The 17504-nt window shown below is 46.3% G+C and overlaps 2 pseudogenes; one reads left to right on the top strand and one right to left on the bottom strand.

Annotated features, from left to right (window-relative positions):
- Positions 1 to 4032: 4032 nt before the first annotated feature.
- On the bottom strand, positions 4033 to 7154 carry LOC123441760 (annotated as a pseudogene).
- Positions 7155 to 9516: 2362 nt separating this feature from the next.
- LOC123441759 lies at positions 9517 to 10247 on the top strand (annotated as a pseudogene).
- Positions 10248 to 17504: the final 7257 nt, after the last annotated feature.

Raw genomic sequence — 17504 nt, 5'->3', positions numbered from 1 at the left:
TATGTGGTTAACGACATAGACCATGCCTTGCTCTGACTGCCAGGCCTCTTGCAACACAAATGACCCTGATAAGTAAATTGCGTGCTGAAACAGCTCGTACATAGCTGCGGTGTAGACCTTGCTTGCATGGAATTCTAGTGGCACTCCGAGGTTAAGAACAAGACCACCCTGAAATTTCTGGTTGGCACTCAATTTAATTAAACATAATATACAAAATACAGTATGCATAATTTTCAAAAATATGATCTGAAATGATGCTCTATCGCCGGCTTACCACACGAGACTTCTTCTCTTGAAAATCTTCCTCTGATTCTCTGTCGAACATTAGTTTCTGATACTACCTCACAAAATTGTTCATAGACGATGCCGGATGCACGTAATTTTTTAGCATGTGGTTTGCGCTCTCCGAACGTTGTGTGCTCGTCATCCTTGCACAGAACACTCCTGAGAAGTATGGCTTAGCCCATTTTGTTCTAACTTCATAGATCTGAGTGAGCCATGGGTGGTCTTCGAGTTGATATTTCTCAATCAAGCATGCCCATGCAGTTTCAAACTCGTCTACGGTAACCATGTACTCTAGAAGTTTGTGAAACTCGTCTTTGAAATCACTGTTTTTTGAGTAAACAGGTTCAAGGTTTTCCCTAGCTTTCTGCAAAACATGTCATTTGCACCATCTGTGTATTGTATCAGGCCACTCGGAAGCTATGGCAAGCTCCATTGCCCGGGCTTGGTCTGCAAAAAAAAGATACGACATTCCCGGTTAGGTGTATGTGGAGCAAACTAGTAATCCACTAATCAGTGCTCACAGGAAACATGATTTTAAATTACCCGTGAGTATTGTTTTTGGAGCATGTCCTCCCATCAAGGACACAAATTCCCTGAACACCCACTCAAAGGTCTCAGTTGTTTCATCACGAAGCAATACCCCTCCAAGGATGATTATCTGGAAGTGATTGTTGACACCAACAAACAATCCGAAGGGCATATCGTACTGGTTGGTGCGATATGTCATGTCAAAGGTTATTGCATCTCCAAAAAAATTGTATTGGTGGCGGCTCTTATCGTCTGTCCACATCAATGCCCTGATCTTGCTCTCTTCATCAACAAGCACGCTATCAACGAAGTTTGGATCCTTCTCTTTCAATTCAGAGAATAGCTGAATTGTCTTCCTGATATCGTCATCACCCTGTTGTTGATTGATCCTCTTGCAGAGGTAACGTAGAGACCTCTTGTTAAATGGCAAGTTTTGCATATCTCCAAAAAGGCTTGCAATCACACCAAATGTCTTGCTTAACGATATGTTGTTGTTCCTAAGGTGCATGACAATATCTTTGGCATGGGCATCAATGTGCCTGTGAGATGCCCAATGCAACTTCTCTCCACAAGTTTGTGCCATGCCGTGATTATGCTCATACTTCACATCATGGATGAACCAACCATGGTCTGGTGTGTGATGCAACCTTAAAAATGCAGGACATTGGCAGCATACTGAGTGTGTATTCTCCCTACGTGGTTTGCCATGTTGGTCACGTGGTGAAAAGAGCTAGTGAGACGTATTATAAGACTTTTCAGATGCGAAACAAACCACACACCACACTAAGTATTTTTGCAAATCGCATGTTTGCAAGGAGTGGATGATGTAACTCACCGCGCATCCACAAACTATGTCCTGGACAGTCTTGCATTTTTCGACATTTCTTCTGCATTGTCCATACTTGATGCCAAAGCCAATCTCCCAAGAGTATAGGTTGTAAAAGTCGTAAGCTTCGCCCAATGAATCAAATTCCTGGCCGATCACTGGCTTTACGACGAACTCTGACTTCTTGTTTGCGTATCTCTTCATTGAATTTTCCAAAGCACTTACCCTGCCCGACAATGTGGCACGGCGATCAGGTATCTTTCCAAGTCGGACCCTACATATCATGGATGTGTGAACCGCAAGTCACGTGAAATAAACGGTGTTAAAAAAAGACAGTATTTTCACATCCAACAGACTTTGATTCCGAATAATTTGCTTCCAATGTATACAAACACATGTTGGACTTCAAAATTATTTACTTTAGATTATGTGCGCAGCAATACGTTCAACTCAACTAGATCTCTCTGAATACTGTGTAACTACAACTAACTTAAACTTCACTCTGTTGAGCATAAGCAATCAAATATAATACTCAGTGTGTCAAATAAAATACTTAGTGTAGCGATCATTGGCCCTGACTGTTTATAGTACTCAAATATAACACTCGGTGTATCAAACGTCGTCCTGAATCAAACATTCTGCTGCCCCCTATGGTAGTTGTTTCGGCAGAAATAAATGTGCGGTCGATCTGGTCCCAAATTATGTAAAAAACCGTACTGCCTAAATGTTCTGATTCATCGATTGCAAATCCTCGAACTGAATAACTGTCGCTGCACAGCCTAATGACGGTAGTACTGAACTGCATCACGGCTATTAGTTACAACTAATGAACAAACTGCCTATTATAAGCAACCAAACACCACAAGCATGGTATGTGATTGCAGTAGCCTGACATCCAACTGCGTGTGAATTGGGAGCTAGGTACATGTGCTGCAAAATGCAAAATAATACCAAAACTTTGTTACTTGCTAAACTACCGGGGCAGACTCTTCTGTATAATCTGACTGTGATCTCTTCTGTTAGTGCATATTAGGGTAAAGGAGCACGCGCTTGAGACTGCACCAGCTCGTTACAAGTGCGAGCACGGTTTCTTAACCTATGTTGGATCGACACGATCTACTGAAGAACTGTCACTGCAACAACTCGTCTTCTGAAGCAACAGAGACAGGGGATAAATACGACACTGAATGTGGCGGCAGAACGGTGCATGTCAGTACCTTTGAGGCCATGGAGATGGATTGGGCTGCGCTTTAGTATTGTGCTCTTTGTCTTCATCGTCTGGGATGGCCTTATCAGAATCCGTGGCTTGGCTTGACGAAGGAGAAACGAACTGGGCACATCATGCTCGAGCTCGTCTTCCTCGTCTGCCTCTGCCTCCTCTTCCTCGTCTTCGTGGTCTTCCTCTGCCTTCTCTGCCTCCTCTTCCTCGTCCGCCTCCGCCTCCTCTTCCTCGTCCGCCTCTGCCTCCTCTTCCTCGTCTGGCTCTGCCTCTTCCTCCTCGTCTGCCTCAATCTCACTCACCAAGAAATCTGGGACGCTTCCTGATGGGACAGGTTGGGAACAAAATCTTCCAAAAGCCCAAATGTCTATCAGCAATCCGTATGAATGGTAAGAAAAACGGAGAGGAATTTATGGATAGTGAAACCTGAATAGCAAATCGGTGAATGATTCGGCGCTTAGATCCATTGGTGGAGACCGGACGAATCTGGTGATCCAGGGGATGCGACGCGGTGAGCTTTGTTCCTCCGATGGATGCAGTTGCGCCTGCGTGAGGGGATTTGAATTTTGAATGGCGTCCGGCCTGGTGGATGTGGCAGCATGGTGGCGATGTAGTGGGCGGAGGGCGCGAGGTGGGACTGCTACGAGCTATGGCGAGGTCTATTTCGCGTAGGTAGTACTGGCATACGAAATGACTGTATTCGTTCCGTATGCGCTTGAAAAAATGGAACAAACGGAAACAGGTGGGACCGAGGGGGGACGACTCGCGCTGATCCAGTGGCCGAAGCGACGGCGTGGATTCGCGTTGCGCGCGCAACCAGTTAGAGAAAGCCATATTCGCGAGGGAATCATTGCTGCAACTTTTTCCTGATGTTAAGGCTAATCAAATCCAAAGAATAAAGTAGTAGACCTGCACTGGTACATGAGGAAGGCGTACCAATTGAGAACTTGATCACAGGGCCGTCTCCACAAATTTGGGGGCCCGGGACAAAAATCAAAATAGGGCCCTATTTTTTTAAACCATATAACTGAAGAACTAATTCAAGTAAAGCACACTCTCACTTAATTATTTAACTTCAAATATATCTTATTTGTTACAATATTTAGGAAATATATCAAATACTAACGGTAAAATATTAAAGATGGTACTAAAGGAATACACTTATAAACTGACCTCATTTTCTACCAAAAAGCAGCATTCTTCTAGTATTTCTTGATATGAAATCTTCGATCAAATCTTCATAATTAACCTTCTCCAAGACTTTCTTTTCAAGTGCTATTGTTGCCAATCCATTCAGTCTTTCTTGTGTCATAGTAGAACGCAAGTAGGATTTCAACAACTTGAGTTTAGAAAAGCTCCTTTCCGTAGTTGCAACCGTCACAGGAATGGTTAACAAAATTCTGTATGCAATTACAGCATTAGGATAGATTAAGGAGCGCTTCTTCAAAAAATTCAGAATATCAAGTGGGCCCATAGATTTCTGAAGTGAGCCCTGCAGAAAAAGTAGCTCGCAACACAATTCAAGTCCATCAATATCTTTATGTTCTCCGCTCTTAAGTGCATCTTCAAGATTAACACAAGCAGCCAATAAACTCTTGTCATCCAAGGATCGCAGCCTATCTGAAGTAAACAAGAAACCAAATATTTTTTCATACCCCTCATACTGTTCAAATCTAGTGTTAAGTGAAACTATAGCTTGATCAATAATATGCAAAAAATAATTGACCCTAAATGACTCCTCCGCTGATTGTGAAACAATAGATGGATCATCTGCACCCTCACCAAATTGCCTTTTTCTCTTGATTTTACGCTTGGTGCGGAACTCTGGATTAATATCCATCTCCTTTGCAATTTCTTTTGCACCTTCCAATGCTTTTGAAAAGCCAGATTCTCTGTACTTAGTGAAGAAGGAAATCAAGCCCTTTACAGACTCAATTGCAATATCAATAAGCATATCCTTTGACTACAACTCTTTGCTGATCAAATTAACAGCTGATAATATTTCATACCATATGATTATTGACACTAAGAATTCAAAGTCACAAAGATCATTTTCTGCCAATGATTGAGCTTCACTACTTGACGATGGTTCTTTATCATTTTCAGCCACTTGTAGTAGAGCCTCCCTTATTTCTGGTACTTGAATCCTTATAGCCTTAACACTATCAACACGACTCTCCCACCTAGTAGATGACAATGACTTGAGAGTCACTCCTGATATGTTATTTTTGAGAATTTGCCATCGTTTAGTAGAATTAGCAAATGTTGTGTAGATGCGTTGGATAACTCCAAAAAAATCGGATGCTTTACGACAAGACTTTGCCATATCACATATTGTCAAATTTAGACTATGACAACCACAAGCTGAATAAAAAGCTCTCCGATTTATTTTCAAAACTTTACTTTGTACCCCTTTATGTATTCCCTTCATATTTGACCCATTATCATATCCTTGCCCTCTCAGATTATCAATATCAAGGTCAAGACTTTCCAATTCATTTTTTAGAGCATCAAACAATCCTTGCCCAGTGGTATCATTCACATCCAAAAAACCTAAGAATGATTCTTCAATGCAAAAAGAACCTGAAGATGCATCAACATACCTAATTATCAAAGACATCTGTTCTTGGTGGCTTGCATCGGGAGTACAGTCAAGCAAAACAGAGAAGTACTTTGCTTCTTTTACCTTCTTAATGATTTCAGACCTGATTGCGGCAGCGAGTAAATTTATTAGTTCATTCTGGATGGAAGGACCGAGATAATGATCACGGATTTTATCATTTGTGATGCGGTCAACATGTTCTTTTATAACTGGGTCAAATTCAGCCAACATTTGAACCAATCCTAAGAAATTGCCATTACTATCTTGGTACACCTTGCTATTACTGCCACGAAATGCTATATTATGTTCCGCAAGAAACTTCACAATCAAAAGAATCCTGAGCAAAACTTTTCTCCAATGCTCCCTTTCTTTTTCAAGTTCTTGCTGAGCAACTTTATCAATTGTTTGATTCTTCTCCAACCTGAGGCGCAAGTCATACCAAGTACTCATATTTGTGACATGTTCTCTACCATTTTCATGCTCTTTGAGTCTACTGATAAGATGATGCCAGTCACTGAAACCATCATTTGCTAACTGACCTCTCACATGTCCCTTCCTTAATAATTTGCAGCAAAAACAAAATACTTTGTCAAGCTCTTTGTTGTACACAAGCCACTCTCTATCACACTTTTCTCCATTCGAGAGAACTCTAGTGTACGCTAGTGCAGAAAACCTTTCACCAAATTTGTCTGTACGACCATGCTCAATAGATAGGTCTCTTTTAGGACCTTTTTGCGCCAAAATATCAATCATTGTAGGATCAAGTGCATCCCATGTTCTTGGATCAAATATATCAGGTTGAACAGAATTATTTGTGTTATCAACAATATTAACATCATCACCTTCAGATGCAATATTAGCACCTTCATCAACATGATTAGAATCATCACTTTGGTCAACATTGTTAATATCATCACCTTCATCAGTTTCACCAATGTGAGCCTCGGCCTCTTCTGGATCACCACTAGGTGCATCATCAATATTAGCATCTAGAGTTTGGTTTTCAGAATTGGGTTGAGGTTCTTTCACAACAAATTTATCGAGAGCGCCCTTTTGTTTTCGAGCATCTTCTTCTAGTTTTTGTTTCTTATTTCGCTTTGAAGCACCAGAATCATACCTCCTTCCCGGATACATGATTCTTTCTGTTTAATAAGAATCTGAATCAATTCAAACTCTGAGAATTATAGCTATAAGAAATAAAGAAAATAGAAAAGGACTTCAACAATACGCTGTTACTTGAATTAAGTAAAGCACAACTCTGAAAATAACTGAAGAACCAATTCAAGTAAAGCACAACTCTGAAAATTGAAGCACCAGAACCAAGGCCTGACAAGAAATCACGTACACGGCCGCTGGGGATTGTGAACCAGGGCCTGTTATGAAGAACCAGGGATTGGCAAAAATATACAAACTTACCCTGGCAACTGGCAAGGGAAGGGATCTATGCGTTGCAGCGCTGGCCGCTGGGGCGTGGCCGGTCGGCCGTCGGCGACCGCGTAGGCGCGTAGTCCTGAACTCCTGGTCACGTACACGGCGTCGTCCTGCCTGCTCGATGCTGCGTGGTGCGTGTCGCCCTGCCTGCACTCAGCCGCCGTCGAACCCCGCTGCCCTTTCGTACGTGCGATCAGCCGATCAGCTATCGAATCTGGACGGGAGTTACGGAAGCAAAACGGGCTGTAGGAGCTAGCGTTCATGCCTGGGACTGGGATCGCTAGCTAGAATGGGCTGCGTGAGTCGTGAGATTGCCAGGCCTGAAGATTGCGTTTTTAGCTGGGCTTTTTTTTTCCACATATATATATATATTGCTTGCTGGACTGGGGCCCCCAAAATTTTGAGGCCCTGTGCGGTCGGCCAATTTGGCCTTCCTCATCAACGGCCTGCTTGATCAGATTTGTTTTTCCCATCAACTGCTACAACTACCTCTCGAGACTACCAAGATGACTGAAGGACGTGTTGAATATATGTGCATGCATGCTTCATGTTGCACGTACAATGACCAGAAGAAGTTAAGTCCCGATATATCACTGGAGATAGCAAGGAAACCGGACTCGACCTCACGCCGCCGTGTCGTACGAGCCACTGCAGCACTCGCAGCGCCGCCCGCGCCTTTCTTCGCCTACCTGTGCGTGCTAGCGCCTCTTCACCGATGCGAGCAGCCACCACAGCACCCTGGCTCCACCACGCCTCATCTCTATCGCAACCTAACTCGCCGCGGACGCGCCGCGACTGCCACCACGCCGGCCACCTTCGCACCTAGCGCGCCCTCGCCCCGCCGGCTCGCTTCCACAGCTCCGGCCGGTCTCCGTCGTCCGCACCACGTCCAGCTCCCGCTGTATCGCGCTGCTCCGGCCGGCTCTGCCTCGCCTTTGCCATGATTGAAGATGGATTTGATGCCGCTGCAGCGCATTCGAGCCAGCCGCCGCGTCGCTCTGAGTCGGCCGCCTTCCGCTGCCACAAGCCCGAGTCGGCGCCGCGTCGCTTTGAGCCGGCCTCGCCTCGACCTAGCCACGCGGCCGCACCTTGAGTCGGCTGGGCCCGGCCGCGTTTCCACCTCGCCCTGCTCACTGCTCCGGCTCGCTACGCCGAATCACTTCGATTCGCTGGATCGTCACGGCCCAAGCCAGCCTCGACCCGCCACCTCGCCCCCGCCGCACCTTGAGCCGTTCCCGCGCGAGCTGCATCCTCGCCGACCTGCCCCGTCGCGTTCGTTGCGCCGTTTCTCGACCCGCGCATCGCTTTGTGCGAGTTGTCACCTCGCCGCGCTCACCCTTGTTGGGCCTCGTTGCGTGGCCCCGTCGTTGAGGCCTCACCTCGCCAGGCGCGCCTTGAGCCGGCTCTACTGTGCCTCGCCGGTCTCGCTTCGAGTCGCCATGGACGCTTCGTGCCACGCCGACCTCTTCCATTATGGTTTGCTCCGCGCGCCTACGCCCGCGCAGCGCTCCACCTCTGCGCCCGCCGGTGTGGCTCGCTCCGCCCCCGCCATCTTCAACCTTGCTCCGTTCTCGCCTCACCCTGAGCCGGTCTGTTGCTCCCGACTCATCATGCTTGCCGAGCTGCTCCGCACCATTGCTAGATGTGCCGACGTTGAAGCTGGCATTCATATGAAAGACGGAGCTAAGGAACGACGGACACACAACATACTGGTCAGGGTGTTCTAGCCTGACGCGTTTACTTACAATGTGTTAAGTAGCTTCTTGTTGTTGTGATTCTGGTATACACGAAGGATGAGAAGGAAGAAGCTTCCCAGTCCCCAATCAGAAGGTGCAGGAGATGAGAAGTACTGGTCTTCATAAGGATTAGAGGATGAAGGTTATGCGCATAAAAAGAATCAGAGGGACCACATATACAGTAAAACTACTGCTACTTCTGCCCGCTCGGAGCAAGGCTGTGGTCAGGAATTTTGGGGCGATGACGCGGATCAAGCTCCTCACACGTCGCCGCCTTTGCCTCGATCCGCCTTCTCGTGATGACTCCGTCGTGTTTGCTGCTCTCGTTGCCATGGTCGCACCCCGCCTCCGCAGGCGCCTCTCTCAATTGTGCTCAGGGTCGGCCTCGTTTCCAAGCCGCCGGTCACCTCGCATCGACCCTCCGCTGTCCTCCGCTGTCGTCTTGTCAACCGCCCCGGCCGAGCCGCCACTGCGTCCCGCCTGTATTGCTGTCATGCTCGACGGCTCGCCACCACCCAAAGCGATCTGTACGGAGGCCGGCTAGAGTGGCAAGGGCGAGTCCTCTGCTCTTCGGCCTGAGGTGGCCTCAAGTCGCCGCCTCTGAGTCATCTCAAATCAATCGTTAATGGACTGATGTGATCGGCCGCGGGTGTTGCCGCTCGACGTCAGGTCAGGATGTAAGTGGACAGTTTATTGGACATTATAAAACTCACCCGCATTGCCCAAAATTTCTTATATGGGATTATATAACTGTCCAGCTTACATTTATGTGGCATATATGGCGCCCACGTATGACCACAAATTTCACAAAGCTTCGCCATCAGTTGCGCTTAGTAGCCTAATCCGGAAAGAACTAGCCCAACAGCCGAATAGTTTTATAGCCCAGAACATGATGATGGACCGACGGGCTAACGTTTTGTGGCCCTTACGAAATAAGAGCTTTTTAGAGCACTCGCTGCACCCCAAAAGAACCAGCAGACTGCAAAACGAAAGGAAGCCGCCGGCCCTAGTTCGTTTCAGTGCCTCGTCCCTGCAGTTTTCACCACACGGACCCTTGCCACCTTGACGGCGGCTCCTCTTTTATCTTTGACGGAAGCGGCGACGGCGACGGCGACGACTGTGCTAGCCCCTGGTCGAGCGCCCTGCACCCACCAAAGCCCGCATTCAGGCCGCCCCTCGCCAGCCCGCCACCGTCTCACCGAGATGCCACCGCTCTCGGCCCTTAACCACGGCCACCGCCACGGGTGTCTCGCCGTCGTCCTCCGCGTTCCACGGTGAGTGCTTCGTCGTCGGGGACAACATCGACACCTATCAGATCATCCCGGCCGAGCACCTGACCTGGTGCCGTCCAAGCCCGACGAGTACCGCAAGCTCGGCTCCTTCGCCTTCGTGGGCCTCCCCTCCGCGGCCTACCCGATTCTGTTTGTGGCCCCCGGTGAGGAGTCGTCGTGCTACGCCGTCATCATCGGCGGTGCCAACTTCGGGTGCGGCTCCTCCCGCGAGCACGCGCCCGTCGCGCTCGGGGCCGCCGGCGCGCGCGCCGTTGTAGCCTACGGCTACACCCGCATCTTCTTCCGCAATTCCGTGGGCTTTGGTGGGTTGTCCAAGTATGCCACTTAATTTAATTAGATGTCCACGAACGTCATATAAGCCTTTTTAAATAGATGACATATGTGGGACAAGTGGACACCAACGCCATTTACATCCTCAACGTCAAGTGATTTGATGTGATGCCATCATTCCGTTGTCGCTACTAGAAATTACATGACCAAGTTTCCGAGAAGAAAAAAAGCATCTGCCATGGACACTGCTCCACATGTGAAGGACAACCAAGAAAAAGTCAAATTACCAAAACACCACGAATTAGTATTCATTAATTATCTGGTGAGGTGGCACATGTGTGCTTCAAAGAAGGGCAGTTGCACGTACTGGACAAAGCCACACCAAGCAAAAATACATCCACTGCTCGCAACAATTATAGTGGTGCAGTCGATTCTGATCTACAATCGCACGGACTACATGTCCTGTCCAACTCCAATCCATCTGGACCCATTATCAATACGGTCATATGTGCACAGATCATCTGCCGTGAAAAACATGAGGTGTTATTTATCCGTTTTGTTTTATCAATACACATATTATTATTATTTTGAAAACAATTACTTCGCCCGTAATATTTTTCTGTGCACAACAAGCGCTCATTACAAAGGTGATATAATATTGTGGATATGGAGCTCACGTTAATCACGCGCCGGCATCCATCCACGCTACATCAATCCGAAGTAGCCAACTCGTTGTCTACGCCGGTTTACAAACGGCGTGGTTAATTTGCCGTCCACACCGGTTTCCAATGGAGTGATCAACTCGCCGTCATCGGCGGTTTACAATGACGCGGCCAATTCTCACGTCCGCGCGACCAAGATGGCTTACAATGACGCGGCCAAACTCTCACGTCCGCGCAAACCAAGAAAATTACAATGATGACCGATTCTCGAGTCCATGCCAAAAACATCAGACAACTCTCTCATGTCAAGACCAACCTGCCGATGCAGTGCTCGCCTATACGAGCCGCCCAACAGACGGACGCAAGTCGCCGCCCTCACGGCCCGGTTTATATTAACTCGCCGGTGCAGTGCTCGCCTCTACGAGCCGCTCAACAGACGGACGCAAGTCGCCTCTCCCATGGTCCGGTTTATATCAACCCACCGGTGCAGTTCTCGCTCATACGAGTCGCCCAACAGACAGATGCAAGACGCCGCCATCACGGTCCGGACGACATCAACATATCGGTGCAGTGCTCACTTATATGAACCGCCCAACAGACGTGCGCAACCATCAACATTATACCGGCTTATGTCAAAATCAAGTATGGAGACTCTCAAGCCGCCTCTTTGAGTCAACTTAATACTCGAGGGCTACATGGACATAGCTCGGCAGACTCAACTGGGATGAATAATTCAACAACCCCGGGTCGTTACAGAAAAATTAAGCCGGTCTCGGGGTCCAATGCCTCATTGACGAGATGATTTAAAGATCGCCTAAGAAGACAAGTCGCCATGATGCGACAGCCCAAAAATGGGTGCCCGACCTTATTGGTGGATGATTCACAAGCCGTCCAAGCATGGACGCTATCAGTATCAAAGAGCATAAGTCGCCATGCTGCACTTATTTCAAAACTGGATACTGGTAAGCCATAGAGGACCAAAGTTGCCACGTTGCACGGTTCAAACATGGGTGCCTTATCTGGTTTTCAGGATTAAGCCGGCTTACTTGGGGGCTACTAGCTCCCAAGTCGTTTTGCAATAAGAGCATATACGCTTCTGCAATCCTATGTCTGGCTTTTCCCTAATCATAGGTCACTTGGGGGCTTCCACTCACTGAGTTCAGCCTGAATACCCTCTTGGCTAGCGAAAAATTAACGCATTACAAATGATTATACTGGACTGTGTGTTGGACAAATCGCCTTATGATCCCATGTACTCTTGGCAAGTCAATCCGCTTTTGGACCCTGAACTTGCCTTGGTTAAAACATGAAAGGTACTGGCAAGAGGCAACGCATGGAAAATAGACAAACCATTGGTTCACTGAACCTGCTTCACTGAATCCTGACTCGCGCCTGATCAGCCGGTCTAAATAATTCAGGCTGTTGCGAAAGCCATCTTGGGGTAACACTACAGTTTTGCAAACTCATCTTGTCCTGTCGCGACTCATCGAGCCGACGAATTTTATGATTACCTTTGTGGCACTGCCATAAAGTTTTCATAAAAAGTTTTATAATTCCCCGAGACTCACTGAGCCGGCCGTCGTGACTCACTGAGCCAGCTTAACCTCTTTTGGGTACCACTAGAGCCTTGAGAGCTCGTCTTACCCGCCGAGACTCACTGAGCCGGCTATGGTGTAACCAACACTATTCTGTCATATACATGCATCATATTGCATTGCATCATGCATCATACATACATATCATGCCGGTCTTCAAACTGGGTCAAAGCATATTTTTTTGCAGGAGCAAATATATCTTTGAATAGCCAATTTGGTTGGGCTTTCATCATGGTTTATCATAACCAATGTTAAATGATTGGGGTTTTAAGGCCAGCTCGGAAGAATTGACTATTGTCAAAGAGCCGCCCTATCACATATAATGCCAAGTCATCTAATTGACCGACCCTTGGATTTCTTCAACTTGTGCTATGTAGTAAACTACAACACTTATGGATTTCTCCGACATATGGATTTGTCAAGGATATATTTGCCGGGTTACGTTGCAACCACGGTCAAGGATTTATTTTATCACAAAGGCATTATCAGCTCACGGAGTGGATATGATTTTATTCTACAATGGAAGGAATAGTCCCAAGTTGTTGCAGGCACACAACCCGGCACTTGGGGGCTACATATTCAAATCAAGATTACATCAAAGTGTGAAAGTCCCATGTCGCTGCAAGCATGCGCCATGACACTTGGGGGCTAATGCAACCCACTTTTCAAATCATCAACAGACCCGACTACAGGGCGCTTTTTATTCAAGTATGGATTCATGGAAGAACCGGCTCGTCATTTTTATAATGACCCGGTCCTTGGGGGCTACACATTGCTGCTCAAGGTTCCATCATCAGATTTACAAAGTCCCTGCTCATTATTGCATAATGACCCGACCCTTGGGGGCTACACCATATGATGTTTTATTTTCAAAGGAGAAGAACGTGGAAGTCCCGAGTCACCGCAAGCAATCGACCCGTCACTTGGGGGCTACACTATTCAGATCATAATTTCTAAAGTCCTAGGTTGCCGCAGGCAAGACAACCCGGCACTTGGGGGCTGCAGCACTAAGTTGTTTCACAGATCATGAGGTTCAAATTGAAGACCCGGCCCATCACACACTGATGACCCGGCTCTTGGGGGCTACAGGTAATATGGATATATCAAAAAAATTGAAGAGCACATTTCATTTCGTCATGGAGGTGAAGTATTGGGAGACCGGCTCAACATCACACGGATTTCTTTATCCCCAATAATTCGATATAGTCAATTGGAGTTCAGTTGTTTGACGGAGCACTACCAACAATCATGACCCGCCATTAGCAATCATGACCCACCATCGTCAATCCTAACTCGCTGAAGCAAGAGAAGCTGGTTCAACATTGTGTAGATTTCTTATTCCCCAAATTTTCATCTAGCCAAAGCATTGGAGGCCGACTCAATGGCATATGTATTTATTTTGCAAAGGACAAGGACCTACAAGATGATTGTGAAAACAACTCATTCATATGGAGAAGAGACGGGATTTCTGACGAGCCACTTCATAAACCACCCAAGAGAGAGAGCCGGTCACTTAGCATATTTGCTATTCTTATTTCAGAGCTTACCATGAATAAATTCAAGCTAACCTGGGGACTAATGTCGGGGATATACCCCTCGGTATGACTCAGCAATCCATTTGTAAGTAGCCCGGGACTCAGCAATATGTTTGTAAGTAGCCTGGGACTCAGCAATCAGTTTGTAAGTAGCCCAGGACTCAGCAATCTGTTTGTAAGTAGCCCGGGACTCAGCAATCAGTTTGTAAGTAGTCCGGGACTCAGCAATCCGTTTGTAAGTCGCCCGGGACTCAGCACTCCGGTCGTAAGCCGCCCGGGACTCAGCATCCGTTGGTAAGTCGCCCGGGACTCAGCATTCTGTTCGTAAGTCGCCCGGACTCATAAGCCCACGAAGAGAAGCCCGTGATGGAGAGTCATAATATGCTAAGCCTAAATCCGGCTTGGACTCTATATGTAACTCGCCCCTTCAGCTTATATAAGGAGGGGCGAGACACCCCAAGAGGGTTAGGTTTTTTAGAGGTCTCAATAGACAGATTCACAGCTTAGGTCTAGACAAGACAAATCATGAGATAGACAGATTAGACACCCACGAGATTAGAGGCGCCGATTCTGCACCCTTGTAATCGAGATCATCATCTTCATCAATGAAACACAAGCAGGACACAGGCTTTTACCTCCATCTGAGGGGCCGAACTTGGGTAAACTCGCATCTCTCGATTCCGACCAACTGATAACCCACAAGTATAGGGGATCGCAACAGTTTTCGAGGGTAGAGCATTCAACCCAAATTTATTGATTCGACTCAAGGGGAAGCGAAAGAATATTCTCAAGTATTAGCAGTTGAGTTGTCAATTCATCCACACCTGAAAGATTTAGTGTCTGTGGCAAAGTATCAGTAGCAAGGTAGTATGATAACAGCAGTAGCAACAGTAACCAGTAACAGCAAAGTAACAGCAGTAGCAACAGAGTAACAGCAGCAGCAGTGAGAGCAGTAGTGGCAAAGTAACATAGCAAGGACCAGTAGGAAAAACTCGTAGGCATTGGACCGGTGAAGGATGATTATGCCGGATGTGATTCATCATGTAGCAGCTATAACACGGAGAGATAAGTAACTAGCTCCCGTTCGTCAATCTAATGTAGGCATGTATTCCGTATGTAGTCATACGTGCTTAGGGAAAAGAACTTGCATGACATCTATTGTCCATCCCTCCCGTGGCAGCCGGGTCCTAATGGAAACTACGGGATATTAAGGTTCTCCTTTCAATAAAGAACCAGACCAACGCATTAACACTTGGTGAATACATGAACTCCTCATACTATGGTCATCTCCGGGAGTGGTTCCGGCTATTGTCACTCCGGGGTTGTCGGGTCATAACACATAGTAGGTGACTACAACTTGCAAGATAGGATCTAAAACACACATATATTGGCGACAACATAATAGGTTCAGATCCGAAATCATGGCACTCGGGCCCTAGTGACAAGCATTAAGCATGGTAAAGTAGTAGCAACATCAATCTCAGAACATAGTGGATACTAGGGATCAATCCCCGTCAAAACTAACTCGATTACATGATAGATATCATCCAACCCATCACCATCCAGCAAGCCTACGATGAGATTACTCACGAACGGTCAAGAGCATCATGGAATTGGCGATTAAGGAAGTTTGATGATGACGATGGCGACGATATCATCTCTCCGGAGCCCAAAACGGACTCCGGATCTGCCCTCCAGAGGAAGAACAAGAGGTGGCGGCGCCTCCGTATTGTAAAACGCGGTGAACTCTTCTCCTTGATTTTTTTTGACACAAAAGAGGTTATATAGAGCTGGAATTGGGGGCGGCGGAGCTTCGACGGGCTCACAAGCCTGCCATCCCCGGCCAAGGGGGCGGGCCTGGTGGGCTTGTGACCTCCTGGCTCCGTCCCTCCAGTTGATTATTGCGCCAGTAATTTTTGTATATTCCAGAAAAATTCCACGTAGATTTCCAGGTCATTCCAAGAACTTTTATTTCTGCGCAAAAACAACACCATGGCAATTCTGCTGAAAACAGCGTCCGCCCGGGTTAGTTCCATTCAAATCATGCAAATTAGAGTCCAAAACAAGGGCAAAAGAGTTCGGAAAAGTAGATACGACGGAGACGTATCAACTCCCCCAAGCTTAAAGCCTTGCTTGTCCTCAAGCAATTCAGTTGACAAACTGAAAGAGACAAAAGAAAAACTTTGATGAACTCTATTTGATCTTGTTGTTGCAACAATGTCTAACTCATATCCAGAATTTCAGCAAGATCACAAGTAAACCACATAAGAAAATGACATCTAGGTCTCACGGTAAACTCATATCAATGGCATAATCAACTAGCGAGCAAATAATATTAAGTCTCAAACGTCAACACTTCAATCAAAACAATCATGAAGCAGCACGAATAGATGGTATCTCGCTAGCTCTTTCTGAGACCGCAAAACATAAATGCAGAGCACCTTCAAAGACCAAGGGCTGACTAAACATTGTAATTCATGGTAAAGAAGATCCAGTCATAGTCATACTCAACACAGTTAAAAGCAAAGCATAAAAATGACAGAGGTGCTCTCTAATTGGTGCTTTTATAAGAGGAGGATGACTCAATAGGAACATAAATAGCCATGCCCTTCGCAGAAGGAAGAATTGATTTGCAGAGGTGCCAGAGCTCAAGCTTTGAAAACAGAGATAATAATTTTGGGTGGCTTGCTTTCATTGTCAACGCAATGACTAAGAGTTCTCACCATCTTCCATGCTACACATGCTATAGGCGGTTCCCAAACAGAAAAGTAAAGTTTTGTTTGCACTTATCTTTTCGATTTGAGCATGGAACTGGGAATTCCAATTACTGGCCCCTTTCTCATGAATGATAGTTAATAAACACATATCGAGGATAACACGCCTAGCATGGAAGATACTGATAGCCCCATATCACCACATGAGCGGTTCGGGCATGCAAAACAGATTATTTCTTGAAGATTTAGAGAGAGGCACATGCAAAATTACTTGGAACGACAGGTAGATACCGCATATAGGTAGGTATGGTGGACTCATATGGAACAACTTTGGGTTTATGGAAGTGGATGCACAAGAAGTATTCCCGCTTAGTACAAGTGAAGGCTAGCAAAAGACTGGGAAGCGACCAACTAGAGAGCGACAACAGTCATCAAAATGCATTGAGATTAACCAACATTGAGTGCAAGCATGAGTAGGACATAAATCACCATGAACATGAATATCATAGAGGCTATGTTGATTTTGTTTCAACTACATGCGTGAACATGCGTCAAGTCAAGCCACTTGAATCATTCAAAGGAGGATACCATCCTATCATAATACATCACAGTCATCTCAACATTCATGTGGGTATCCAAGACAAACCATTATAAGCTCCTAGCTAAGTAAGCATGGCATAAGCAACTATGATCTCTAAGTTGTCATTGCAAACATGTTTCTCTCACAACAAAGCTGAATCACGAACGATGAGCTAGTCATATTTACAAAAACAAAATAGATCAAGTTCATACCAACTTTTCCAGGCTCA

Source organism: Hordeum vulgare, chromosome 3H, assembly GCF_904849725.1.
Source record: "Hordeum vulgare subsp. vulgare chromosome 3H, MorexV3_pseudomolecules_assembly, whole genome shotgun sequence".
NCBI lineage: Eukaryota > Viridiplantae > Streptophyta > Magnoliopsida > Poales > Poaceae > Hordeum > Hordeum vulgare.
Note: the sequence above shows the minus strand (reverse complement) of the source record. Positions and strands in the feature narration are given on the sequence as shown.